Below are 13,823 nucleotides of genomic sequence, written 5' to 3'. Positions count from 1 at the left end.
GTCTTTCCTGTACTACTGCAAATCAATATTTACCCTGTCCATTGCCTTACTGTCTCCGCTTCTACCGATATTTTGTGAGATTCATCTTCCTTAGTAACCACCAATACAAAATACCAATTAGGTATGCTAGCCTATCTCTGTGCCTCTGAGCATATTTCACCCTCTTTATATTTAATAGGGCCCTCTCCACCTCTTACTCCACGCTGGCTATTTTCATGCCAGTAGACGATTTTTGGATTGCCTTTTATGTTGATTGCCATTCTATTCTACTCTTCTCTCTTCGTCATACCTATTTTTATCTTCACCACCCCTCTCAACTTACTTTATAAGGCATGGTTCTCACTTGAAGAATTCGCTTGACATGCATTATAAACTGACGTGTTGAAATGGCAAATGACTGGAAGCTCGGGGTCATGTATTCGGAATGTGCTGGGTTGTTCATCAAAGCGGTCACCAAATCTGTGTTTGATCTCCCTAATGTACAGCAGACAGCATTGTGAGCAACGAATATGGCATACAAAATTGAAAGAGGTACAAGTAAGTTGCTGTTTCACCTGGAATAAGTCTTTGGGGCCTTGGATCGTGAGGAGAGAGGAGGTAAAAGAGCAAGGATTACACCTGCTGCGATTGCTTTGAAAGGTGCGTGGGAAGGTGTTGGGGTACTGGAGGAGCGGGCCAGATATCGCAGACGGCGCAATCACTTCAGAATGCTGACAGGGGAGGAAAGAGGAAGGTGCATTTGCTGATGGCATCACACTGGAGGTGACGGAAATGGGACAGAGAGAGGGAAGGGTTAAGGCTAGAAGTCTCTGATGATTCAACTTTCCACAACAGCGCTTCTGATATATCTTCCTTTTTCCTCAACCGAGGATTCTCCCCCGCAATCACCGACATAACGCCACCCCCACCCAACCGTGCCCCACTTTGGTTGACAGGGCCTCAATCGTGTCCAAGCCACTTTCTGCAGTTCTCTCTCTCTCCTTCCCCTCCTTGCTAGATTGCGACAGAGTTCCCCTTGACCTCACTTTCCACCCCACCAGCCTACATATCCGATGGATCTTGCTGCGTCATTTCCGCTACCTCCAGCGTGATGACGCCACCAAACGCTTCTTCCCCTCCCCTGTCAGCATTCTGATGGGATCATTCCCTCCGTGACTCCCTGGTCCACTCCACCATTATCCCACCACCTGGTCCCCTTCTCATGGCAACTTGCCATGCAATCGCAGGAGTTGTGATGCCTGCCCTTTTACCTTCCTTCTCCTCACTATCCCAGGCCCCAAACAGTCCTTTCACGTGAAGCAGCGATTGACATGTGCATCTTTCAATTTAGTATACTGCATTCGCTGCACACTGCGGTCTCCTCTACAATGGGGAGACCAAGCACAGATTGAGTGACCACTTGGTGGAACACATCCACTCAGTCCGTAAAGATAACCTCGAGCTTCCGATCACTTGCCATTTCAACACACTCCCCTGCTCTCATGCCAGACTCTCTGTCCTGGGCTTGCTGCCGTGTTCCAGTGAACATCAACGCAGGCTCGAGGAACAGCACCACATTTACCGAGTTGGCACACTACAGCCTACCAGTATTAACATTGAGTTCAATAATGTCAGAGCATGACAGTTCTTCTTTTATTTTTATTTTGTTTTGTCTTGTTTCATCATTCTTATTTTTTAGGTTTGTGCTTTTGGCTAGGCTGTTCATTAATCTATTCTTAACATCCTCTCTGCACGAATGCTTTCTCCTTCATCACACCATTCGCGCACGCTCTGTGCCTTTGCGTCAAGACCCCATTGTCAGTTAATATCTCTGGGCCTATGTACTATCACACCCTTTGGTCTCTTTTCCCCACCCCCACTTGCTTTTCTTAAAACGGCTTATATTTCTCACCCTTACCAGTTCTGATGAAAGGTTAACCAAAGAACAAAGAACAAAGAACAGTACAGCATAGGAACAGGACATTCGGCCCTCCAAGCCTGCGCCAAACTTGATGCCTGCCAAAGCTAAAACATTCTGCTCTGTACTTCCGGGGACCATATTCCTCTATTCCCATCCTATTCATGTATTTGTCAAGCTGTCTCTTAAACGTCGCTATCGTACCTGCTTCCGCCACCTCCCCCGGCAGCAAGTTCCAGGCACTCACCACCCTCTGTGTAAAGAACTTGTCTTGCCTTACAGACCTGAAACATTATCCCTGCTTCTCTCTCCACAGATGTCACTCGACCTGTTGAGTATTTTCAGCACTTCCTGTTTTTTTATTTCAAATTTCAAGGATCTCTGCATTTTAAGCCATATTTTCGCAATTGCCACTACATGATATTCCTAAACTTCGTTTTGTGCTTGTAGATCGCCGATCCTATTCACCACAACTTCTGCATTAACATACACACATTGTAATCCTATCTTTCCATTCTTTGTCTCTCTGCTCAGTCTGATGCTGCCTAAGTTGGAACTATTCCCTTTTCAAGTGTTGTCCAACACTCTAACATTGTACACATTATCCTTCGTTGCTATTTCTTTATGCTAGCACGCATTTCCCTGCCAATTTAGTATAAACCCTCCCCAACGACACTAGTGAACTGCTCACGAGGACATTAATGCCGATCCTATTGAGGTATAACTCGCTCCTTTGGAATAGGTGCCTTCCACCCTAGAGCTGGGTACAGTGAACAATATATCTAGGGAAGGTTAGACAATTATGGGAATCCCTTCTGCTATCTCCAGCCCACTTCCTGTAGTAACCTGGGATGCAAGCCATCAGGGCCAAGTGACTTATCCATTCAAAGCATAGTCAGCCTTTCCAGTGTATAATTTGTTACCCCATCCATTAACTCTTCATTTTCTTTCTCAACTTACTGCACTTGATCCGATTATTCCTTGAAGAATTCATCTGACATGCATCATATACCCTCTTTTATTTCATTATATTCTTTAACTCATTCGGCATCCAAGACGCCCAAACTTTGGTTTCTTTACCTCACTGCCTTTGTTGGAATGCAGAAAACCTGTAGCTAAAGCATCTCCTCCGTGAAAGCACCTATTGCCCGTTACATCTTTCTCCTGTCACCTTTTGGTTCCATTTTACCTTCCCTGGATTCCCTCTCATCCCATTGAAGTTAGCCCTCTTTCAAGTTAGAATTTCAACTTGTGATTATGCCTTGTTCTTCTCCATTCCTAATCTAAACATTTTGATCACTCTTACCCTAATGTACCCCCAGATACATTTAGTCCACTTGGTCGGCTTCATTCTCCAACAACAGATCCAGCAATGCCCTCTTCCTCTTTGGACAGAGAAAATACTGGTCAAGTTCTCCTAAACATATTTCAGAAGTTCCTCCCCCTCCTTAACCTTTACTCAACTATTATCCCAATCGATATTGTGGTAATTAAAGTGCCAACTTTCAGCACTCTGTATTTCTTGGACATCTCTGTGATTTCCCAACGGATTTCCTCATCTATCTCTCTCTATTTATAGACCAATATAATATCCCCAGTGGCGTGATCATCCCTCATTTTGCTTCTAAACTCTAACCAAATGGATTCTGTTGCTACCCCCTCAAGGCCAGCATCTCTTTCAACGCTACTAATCGGTACTGCTACCGACCTCCCGTTTTGTTCTTTCCCGATCCTTTGAAACAATTGAATCCTTGAATATTCAGTCCTCACCATTTTAAGTCACGTTTCTGTTATTGCCACTACATCATATTCCCACTCACTGTTTGTTCTTATAGCTCACCAACCTTTTTCACCATACTTTGTGCATTTACATATATGAATTGTAAACTTGTCTTTGCATTCCTCATAGCCCTTCTTATTCTGTTCTATTTCCTTCTCGAGTAGTATCCGACACTCACAATCTCGATGCAATGTATTCTTCTTTTCTACTCTTTACGCTGGTGCCCATCCCACTTCCAACAATTCAGGTGCTTCATTAGTCTGAATGAATAGCAAGTCTTTGAGCTATAACTTATCTTCATAAGTTCCTTCCTTAAAACCATATCATAATTTAATTACGTATTAACTTAATTCACCAATTACGAATGCATGAATTACTTAATCAAAACTGCCAAAAATTAATGCATTTGAGAAATTCTTCCACGATTGACATAATTCAGAAATCCCAGAAACGTATTTAATTTGTTATTAAATCCCATATAAACTAAATGTTGACGCAAAAACTTAATTCCATGTCATTCCAACGCCCATGTCTATTGATGTTTGCCCGTTTATTTTCTCAGGATCTGTTCAAATTTGAAATGCCAAAAGGACGTCCCCACCTTGCACCCATGTTACCTGAGGGCTCTGCAATTTAATGGTGGCATTGTCCTTTTACAGATGGACAGGATTTCTACATTTTACGCAATATAACGCCTGTTGGAGTTCACTGTTTGTTTCACAAGTGCTAAACAGCTTCGGAACATATGTGCAGAAGTAAACTATCCCTCCTGTCTCGTCCACCATTCAAATGAATCAAGGCTGAAATGCATTTTTTTTCTATTTTCCCTTCTCGGTTCCTGAAGAAAAATCTAGCAATGAGAGTTTTAACATTTTCAAGTAGCCTAGTCACAACAGATCTTAGGGAGGCAGAGTGCCATATTTACACTAGCCAATGTTTGAAGAAGTGTTTCCTCATTTCTTTCCTGAATGGCTTTGTTATGATTGCAAGATTCTTCCCTTTTGTTATGGAATCAACCACCAGATGAAAGTCTGTCTCTATCTACCCTATAAAATCCTTCGATTACCATAAAATTCGCTTAAACATTCCGCACTTAGGAATACAAACCATGTTTATGTAACCTGTTCTTATACTTTAACCCTCTAAGCTCCGTTGTCATTCTCGTGCTTCTATGCTGCAGGCCCTCCACGATCAATAAATCTTTTGTTGGGCGCAGTGCCCAGAACTGAAAGCAATGCTTCAGATGCGATATAACCCGAGCTTTAGTACTCCAGCCCCTTGCACGAAAGGCTAATTTTCAATCAGACAATGAATAATCTGCTGCAATACTGACCTAGAATTGCAAAAACTGCAAGGGCAGTGCAGTAAATGGCATACATGAGGCCTTTGGGTGGGACATGCATTTTTTTCTGAGAAGCAGTGATGTCTCTTTGGGATCCTACATGCACTCCGTGCGCCATTCAAAGGATCCCTTAATATACCCGATGTTAAACGCCCAGAGGCACAATTAGATAACATCACCATTAATGCTAGCTGCAGTCACTGAATCAACAACTTCGGTAACATCACCAGTTGCATTAGGTACAGTCACTAAACAAATAGATTTGAATACATTAACATTAATTTTAATTACAGATATTGAACAGACAGATTAATATCGTAGAATTTACCATTTTTATGCAATGAAATGCATACAATTGCTTCTGGACAATATTAAAATGACACATTATACCCTTTAGCGAATACCCCCTTCATCCCATGAATCAAACTGGTGAACCCTTCCTGAACTATCTCCAATGCAAGCATATTCTTTCTTAAATAAAGGGATCAAAACTGCACACAGTTCTCTAGGTGTGGTCTTACCAATGCACTGTACAGTTGTACAAAAGCTTAAGATTTTCTCTGGACATTTATTCCCTCTGCAGCTCCATCCAGCACCAGGCCTGTCTGAGAATTCTCTGCTTCTTCGATGAACAGAGGCATAATCAGTCCCCATCCAACAGCATCCTCTTCTGCCTCTGAACTTGTTTGCACATTGAAAAACTTCAACAACTCCAATCACTTTCTTCAAATAAAAGCTGTTGCTATTGGTACCCACATGGGTCCTAACTATGCCTGTCCTTTTTGTAGGATATGTCGAACATTCCATGTTCCATTCCTACTCAGGCACCCTTTCTCAACTCTTTTTCTGGTACGTTGATGATTATATCAGTGCTGCTTCTCGCTCTGGCCCCAGACTGGAAAACGCCATCAACTTTGCTTTCAGTTTCCACCCTTCCCTCACATTTCCATAATCTATCACCTACAATTCTCTTCCCTTCCTCCACTTCTCTGGGCATAGGCTGTCCACTAATGCTCATTGTAAGCCCACTGAATCCATGGATACCTTGACTACACTTCCTCACACCCTGTTTCCTGAAAGGACTCCGTTCTTCCACTCTTCCAGTTTTGCTGTGTCCAATGTATTTGTTCAGATGGTGCAATCTTCCACAACTGGTTCTGATGAAGCATTACTGGCCTGAAACGTTAACTATGCTTCTGCCTCCACAGATATAGCCAGACCTGCTGAGTATTTCCAGTATTTCTTGTTTTTATTTCAGATTTCCAGCATCTGCAGTATTTTGCTTTCATTTTAGCACTTCTGGTATGTCTTCATTTGCCTCAAAAGAGGATTCCTCCCTCGTCCCATACCCCCACCACCCCCATCCCCAATGGGACTGACAGGGCCATCAATTGTGCCTGACCCATTTCCCACACCTCTGCCATCAGCCCTTCCCCTCCCTTTCAAAACTGCAACAGTCTTCCTCTTACCTTTACTTTTACTCCACCAGCCTGCACATCCAAAGGATCATCCTCCACCATTTCCACCAGCTCCAGCGTGATGCCACGACCAAACAAATCTCCCCCACCCTCTCCTGTCAGCATTCCAAAGGAATAATTAACTCCGTGACACCCTGGTCCACTCCTCCATTACCTCAGAAACCTCTTCGCCTTCCCACTGCACCTTTCCATGCAATTGCAGGATGTGTAATACCTGCCCTTATACCTCCACTCTCCTCACCTTGCAAGGCCGCAAACACTCCTTCCAGGTGAATCAGCGCTTTACTTGCACTTCCTCCAGTATAATAAACTCTATTTGCTGTTTACAATGTGGCCGCTTCTACATTGGGGGGACCAAACAAATTGTGTGACTGCTTTGCAGAGCGTCTCCACTCAGTCTACAAGCATGCCCCAAGCTTCCGGTTCTTTGCCATTTCAACTCACCACCCTGCTCCCATGCCCACATTTCTGTCCTTAGCTTGTTCCAGTGAACGTCAACGCAAGCTCGAGAAGCAGCACCTCGCCTTCCAATTACGCCTTCTGGACTTCACATTGAGATCAACAATTTCAGAGCATGACTGATCTTTTTATTACTGCACTTTATTTCATTTTATTTTATTAACCATGTGCCTGCTTTAAACTTGGTTTTTCATGTTGTGCTTTTGGACAGAGCTGTTCATTATTTTGCCATTAACAGTCTCTCTGGACTAATATGTTGCCTTCCAACACAGACAAGAACGATCCCTTTGCTCCGTGACATCTTTGTCATTTAATCTCTCTTGCTCTCTGTTCTATCACACATCTCTTCCCGACACCCCTGCTTTAGTTGCTTGAAACCTATCACATTTCCAACCTTTGCCAGCTCTGATGAAAGGTCACAAATCAGAAACATTAACTCTGCTTCTCTCCCATCAGATGCTGCCTGGCCTGGAGAGTATTTCAGAAATTTCTCTTTTTGTTTCTGATTTCGAGCTTCTGCAGCGCTTTGCTTTTGTTATTATAATTTTCTTACGGCATCCACTTTGCAAGAAAGGCCAACCATCCATTTGTCTTCTTTATTATTTGTTGTGCCTGCATGCTGACTTTTTTGTGATTCAAATAAAGAAGGCCCAGGTCGCTCTGTACTGCAGTATTCTGGAATCTCCTCCCATTTCAATATTATTCTTATTTTCTCTTCGTCCAACCAAAGTGGTTCACCTCACATTTTATCACATTATACTGAGCCTGCCAATGTTATACCCGCTCAATTAACCTAACTACATCTCTTTGCAGACACTGGGTGGATTTAATGTGCCCACCTGAAGTGGGATCACAGACATGGAGCACAAAGTATTGCAAAGGGTGACGGTGGGAGGTGGGTGGGGGTGTGTACAGGTGTTGGAGGGCCCATCCTCTCAGCATCGCCAAGCGGTCTCCCAGGGGCAGGATAGGCAGATGGCATCCGAAGCACAGGAAGCAGCTGCCGTCATCGCATGAGCAAAATGGAGCTGGCCGACCACCTCGTGCAGTGGCCAATTAAAGAAAGGGAGACGTAAGGCCAGTGCATTTGTTCCAATGCGAGAAGTATAACAGGTAAGGCAGATGAACTTAGAGATTGGATTAGCACTTGGAAATATGATGTTGTTGCTATTACAGAGACTTGTTTGAGGGAACGGCAGGATTGGCAGCAAAATGTTCCCGGCTTTAGAAGCTTCAGGCGGGATAGAAGGGGATGTAAAAGGGGTGGGGGAGTTGCATTACTGGTTAAGGAGAATATCACAGCTGTACTGCGGGAGCACACCTCAGAGGGGTTACGCAGCGAGGCAATATGGGTGAAGCTCAGGAATAGGAAGGGTGCAGTCACGATGTTGGGGGTTTACTGCAGGCCTCCCAACAGCCAGTGGGAGGTAGAGGAGCAGATATGTAGACAGATTTTGGAAAGATGTAAAGGTAGCAGGGTTGTGGTGGTGGGTGATTTTAACTTCCCCTATCTTGACTGGGACTCACTTAGTGCTAGGGGCTTGGATGGGGCAGAATTTGTGAGGAGCATCCAGGAGGGCTTCTTGAAACAGGATGTAGATAGTCCAACTGGGGATGGGGCCATTCTGGACCTGGTATTGGGGAATGAGCCCGGTCAGGTGGTCGAAGTTTCAGTGGGGCACCATAATTCCATAAGTATTAAGGTACTTGTGGATAAGGATAAGAGTAGTCCTCGGGTGAAGGTGCTAAATTGGGGAAGGCTAATTATAACAGTATTAGGCAGGAACTGAAGAATTTGGATTGGGGTCGGCTGCTTGAGGGTTCATCAACATCTGACATCTGGGAGTCTTTCAAACGTCAGCTGATTAGAATGCAGGACCACAATGTTTCTGTGAGGAAGCAAGACAAGTTGGCAAGTTTCGGGAACCTTGGATAACGCGGGATATTGTAAGCCTAGTCAAAAAGAAAAAGGAAGCATTTGTAAGGGCTGGAAGACTCGGAACAGACGAAGCACTTGAGGAATTTCAAGACAGTAGGAAGGAACTTAAGCAAGGAGTTAGGAGGGCTAAAAGGGATCATAAAAAGTCATTGGCAAACAGGATTAAGGAAAATTCCAAGGCTTTTTATACGTATATAAAGAGCAAGAGGGTAACAGGGAAAGGGTTGGCCCACTCAAGGACAGAGATGGAAATTTATGTGTGGAGCCAGAGGAAATGGGCGAGGTGCTAAATGAGTACTTTGCATCAGTATTCACCAAAGAGAAGGACTTGGTGGATGATGATCCTAGGGAAGGGAGTGCAGATTGTCTCAGGCATCTCATTATCAAAAAGGAGGAGGTGTTGGGTGTCTTGCAAAGCATTAAGGTAGATACGTCCCCAGGGCGTGATGAGATCTACCGTAGAATACTGAGGGAGACGAGGTAGGAAATTACTGGGGCCTTGACAGAAATCTTTGCATCTTCATTGCCTACAGGTGAGGTCCCAGAGGACTGGAGAATAGCCAATGTTGTTCCTTTGTTTAAGAAGGGTGGCAAGGATAATCCAGGCAAGCATAGGCCGGTGAGCTTTCCGTCAGTGGTAGGGAAACTATTAGAGAGGATTATTCGGGACAGGATTTACTCCCATTTGGAAACAAACAAACATATTAGCGAGAGACAGCATGGTTTTGTGAAGGGGAGGTCGTGTCTTACTAATTTGATTGAGTTTTTTGAGGAACTGACGAAGATGATTGATAAAGGAACGGCAGTGGAAGTTATCTATATGGACTCTAGTAAAGCCTTTGACAAGGTCCCGCATGACTGGTACAAAAGGTGAAGTCACACGGGATCAGAGGTTAGCTGGCAAGATGGATACAGAACTGGCTCGGTCATAGAAGACAGAGGGTATCAGTGGATGGGTGTTTTTCTGAATGGAGGGATGTGACTAGTGGTGTTCCGCAGGGATCAGTGCTGGGACCCTTGCTGTTTGTACTATATAGAAATGATTTGGAGGAAAATGTAGCAGGCCATATCAGTAAGTTTGCAGACAACACAACGGTTGGTGGAGTTGCGGATAATGATGAGGATTGACAGAGGATACAGCAGGATATAGATCGGTTGGAGACTTGGGCGGAGAAATGGCAGATGGAGTTTTATCCAGACAAATGTGAGGTAATGCATTTTGGAAGGTCTAATGCAGGTGGGAGGTATACAGTAAATGGCAGAACTGTTAGGAGTATTGACAGAGAGAGAGATATGGGCGTACAGGTCCACAGGTCACTGAAAGTGGCAACGCAGGTGGATAACGCAGTCAAGAAGGCATATGGCATGCTTGCCTTCATCGGTCGGGACATAGAGTATAAAAATTGGCAAGTCATGTTGCAGCTGTACAGAACCTTAGATAGGTCACACTTATTGTGTGCAATTTTGCGTGCAATTCTGGTCTCCACACTACCAGAAGGACGTGGAGGCTTTGGAAAGGGTACAGAGGAGGTTTACCAGGATGTTGCCTGGACTGGAGGGCATTAGTTATGAGGAGAGGTTGGAAAAACTCGGATTGCTTTCACTGGAACGACGGAGGTGGAGCGGCGACATGATAGAGGTTTACAAAGGTATGAGCGACATGGACAGAGTGGATAGTCAGAAACTTTTTCCCAGGGTGGAAGAGTCAGTTAATAGGGGACATAGGTTTAACGTGCGAGGGGCAAAGTTTAGAGGGGATGTGCGAGGCAAGGTTTTTACACAGAGGGTGGTGAGTGCCTGGAACCTGCTGCCAGGGGAGGTGGTGGAAGTAGATACGATAGTGACGTTTAAGAGACATCTTGACAAATACATGAATAGGAAAGGAATAGAGGGCTATGGGCCGCGGAAGTGCAGAAGGTGTTAGTTTAGGCCGGCATCAGGATCGGCGCAGCATTGGAGGGCCGAATGGCCTGTTCCTGTGCTGTACAGTTCTTTGTTCTTTGTTCAGTGCACTCAAGTGTCAGAGGCCTGCAGTAGCTGCTGACAGCTTCCCGAGGACGCATTCTGCTGCCTCTCCTGCCTCTGGAAGCCTTCTGCTGCGTCAGCGGCTCCAGGACCTTTTTTATTTGCTGCCTCTACTGTCACAGGAATCCTTTCGCTGCCGCTGCTTCCCCATGACCCGCTCTGCTGCCTCCACAGGCACTGGACTCTTTCGGGTGCCTCAGATGCCCCAGTATCCTTTTTGCTGCCTCTGTTGCTCCAGGATCATTTCTGTTGCCTCTGCAGCTGATGGATCCGTTCTGCCACCCCTGGACATATCCTCCAGCCTCTGTCGCTACTGGACCCGTTCTACTGCCTCTGATGTCCCAGATCCCACTCTCGAGCTTCTCACGCTTGATAGGTAAGGAATTGAACGTGAGCCTGCAGCGACCGTTGCTGAAGGAAGGGATTGGGTGGCCTCACGTTTTAGTGATGCCTCCGTACATTTTCTCCTCCTGGATGCAAGGGAAAGGCATGAGGTCCTCTTCCCAGGGATGGAAGGAGGAGACCTGCCTGTCTGACGATGTAAGGCCGGCTGGAGGTGGGGTAGCGGAGTGTTCAGCAGCCAGGAGGTCGCTCCCAGAACGTATAGCCAGTGCAGGAAGCGGGTCAATGCGCTCATCTGTGAATATCCCAAAGATGTTGGATCCTCTAGACATTGTACGTGGCGGAGTGAGAGGGAACGTTTGGTGGAAACAAGCCAGTTATGTGTATTGGAGAAGGGCAGCACGACATGTTGCCTGAGGCTTGGCTACATCTCTGTAACAGGCACACGTCATTCATTGTATAAACCCACACAGTATCTCGAGAGGCATATGCGTTCCCCCATCATCTGCTGCTTGTCTATGACCAATATAGATTTCCGCTTGGAGACTAACATTGTTCATCATTGTGGCTGCAGGAGAAGACAGAATACAATTGGAAAGAGCGTGAAAAGCGAAGAGTGCCTTCTTGCCATGTCTTAAGCCTGGTGGAGGAGGAGGAGGCCATCAAGCTGGCAAAGCAGCAAAGCGACTGCTCCATAGTTCATGGCGAGACGGGCGCTGACCCAAGCAAGGGAGTGAGCATTTCCTGGGGCACAAGCGTGCATCTGCTGCAATGGAACCATAACACTCAGCCGGTTACCACTGCATCAATGGAGCTGCTCAGAAAGTGTAGCTGTAATGTCGCGATAACCGGAAATTAACTCTTTAATGTCTCTATCTTCTCAAACAACTCAAGATGAGACAAGACCACAGGCTGATGACATGCCTCCAGATTCGCTGGCAACATGGGATATACCGCAGCTGCAGCGATAGGTAAGGCAACATTTGGCAGAGATGTCACAGGTACTCAAGCGTGGGCGATGGAGGAGTTCATCCAGGACTTGGGTGCAGCACTCTCTCTGCCAGCTGTGCATCTAGATTTCTGCATTCAGCGATTGACGACAGTCATGGAAAGCCAATCCAGCAGACCAAGCAGATGCTGCTAGAACTGCACGCAGAACTTACAACATCAAATTGTCAATTAACTCCATGTAGCAGTGGCAGGGTGAGAGTGGATGAGTCACCGGGAGTCTCCACGAGGCCCACGTCCCTCTCAGGTCACTAGGAAGGTACACGACTGCCCTATAAGATGAGGCAGAGTGGCTGGCTGCTGCATGTTGGGGCTCCTCTCAGGATACTCCTGGAGTGGACAGTAGCTCCAAAGCTCCTCACCTGTATCATCTCCGAAAACAGAGGGATGTCCGGCACCTGTCAGTATGCCAGAGGCCTGCAGTCTCAAGCAGTCAGAGAACGGCTGCGAAGTTCATCCCAAGCTAGGGGCCAGCAAGGTCAGGAACCTGCCTCCACCTCAGCTGACAGCGTATGGGGAGAACCAAATAGAGCACCTGGAAAATATTTTAGAAGATGCATTTAGGAGTTCACAGTTGAATGTGAATTTAATATGGATAGTGTTGCACGTGGTGTTAAATGGAATAAGGAAGGAATTCATTTCAATCCTTCCTCCCAAGGGGATGGAAGTGAGGGACTATGCCCCAAGCGTGAAAAGCGTTGGCCTTTCCATTGGCCACAGTGCACCTGGGCGCTGCAGTGCAGAAGACTGAGGTGACAATAGGGCTGCTTAAAGGTGAGGCTTCATTGGTGTTATTCCAGAAGGTGGTCAGGCACAAATGAAATTTAAATGTATTGCGTGTATCTCATGGCGCTTTTCTTGGGGACCTTCATCTGACACTCTCTGGGCATCATTCTTCTTCACATTCTCATCGTGTCCCACAATATCTTCACTGGTCAATGCCTTTCTCATCTGTGGGTTCAGGTGGAGCAGTGCACAGCAAGCCGCCAGATTATGCGAGAACTTCGCTGGGGCACATTGAAAATCTTCACTGGATCGATGTAGGCACCTAAATCTCATCTTCAAGAGATCAGTAACCAGCTTGATGATCCCTCGTCTTGACCTATAGCAGGCATTGTACCTCTCCTCTGACTTCGTGCATGGATTCCTCACAGGTGTCACTAGCCATGTCCTCAGTGAGTAGCTCTTGTTCCCAAGGATACATCCCTACACTGGGGACGTCCCGAACCAGGCAAATTGAGGCCCCAAGTACCCAATTAGGGCCTCTGCACACCTCCACTGCCGTCATGTGGAAGAAGGAGGGGTCTGCCGCCGAGTGGAAACGCTGCCATGTGTGAAAGTGCGCCCTCTAGTGGAGTTGGTGTGTTCCCTCATTTAGAAAATTCCAAGGCCCACAGAGCCCACCACCCCCCACCGCACCAAACCACCCCCCCCCCCAGCAGTGATAGCAACAACCAGGCAGGTTACCACCAACTTCACCAGCATACCCCTCACCCCGTTGCAGGGGTATGCCTGAATGGCTACCGCGACCACAACCCCACTCACTTGAGTCC

The sequence above is a fragment of the Heterodontus francisci genome, chromosome 34, assembly GCF_036365525.1.
Source record: "Heterodontus francisci isolate sHetFra1 chromosome 34, sHetFra1.hap1, whole genome shotgun sequence".
Classification (NCBI taxonomy): domain Eukaryota; kingdom Metazoa; phylum Chordata; class Chondrichthyes; order Heterodontiformes; family Heterodontidae; genus Heterodontus; species Heterodontus francisci.
This window is presented reverse-complemented; position numbering follows the sequence as displayed.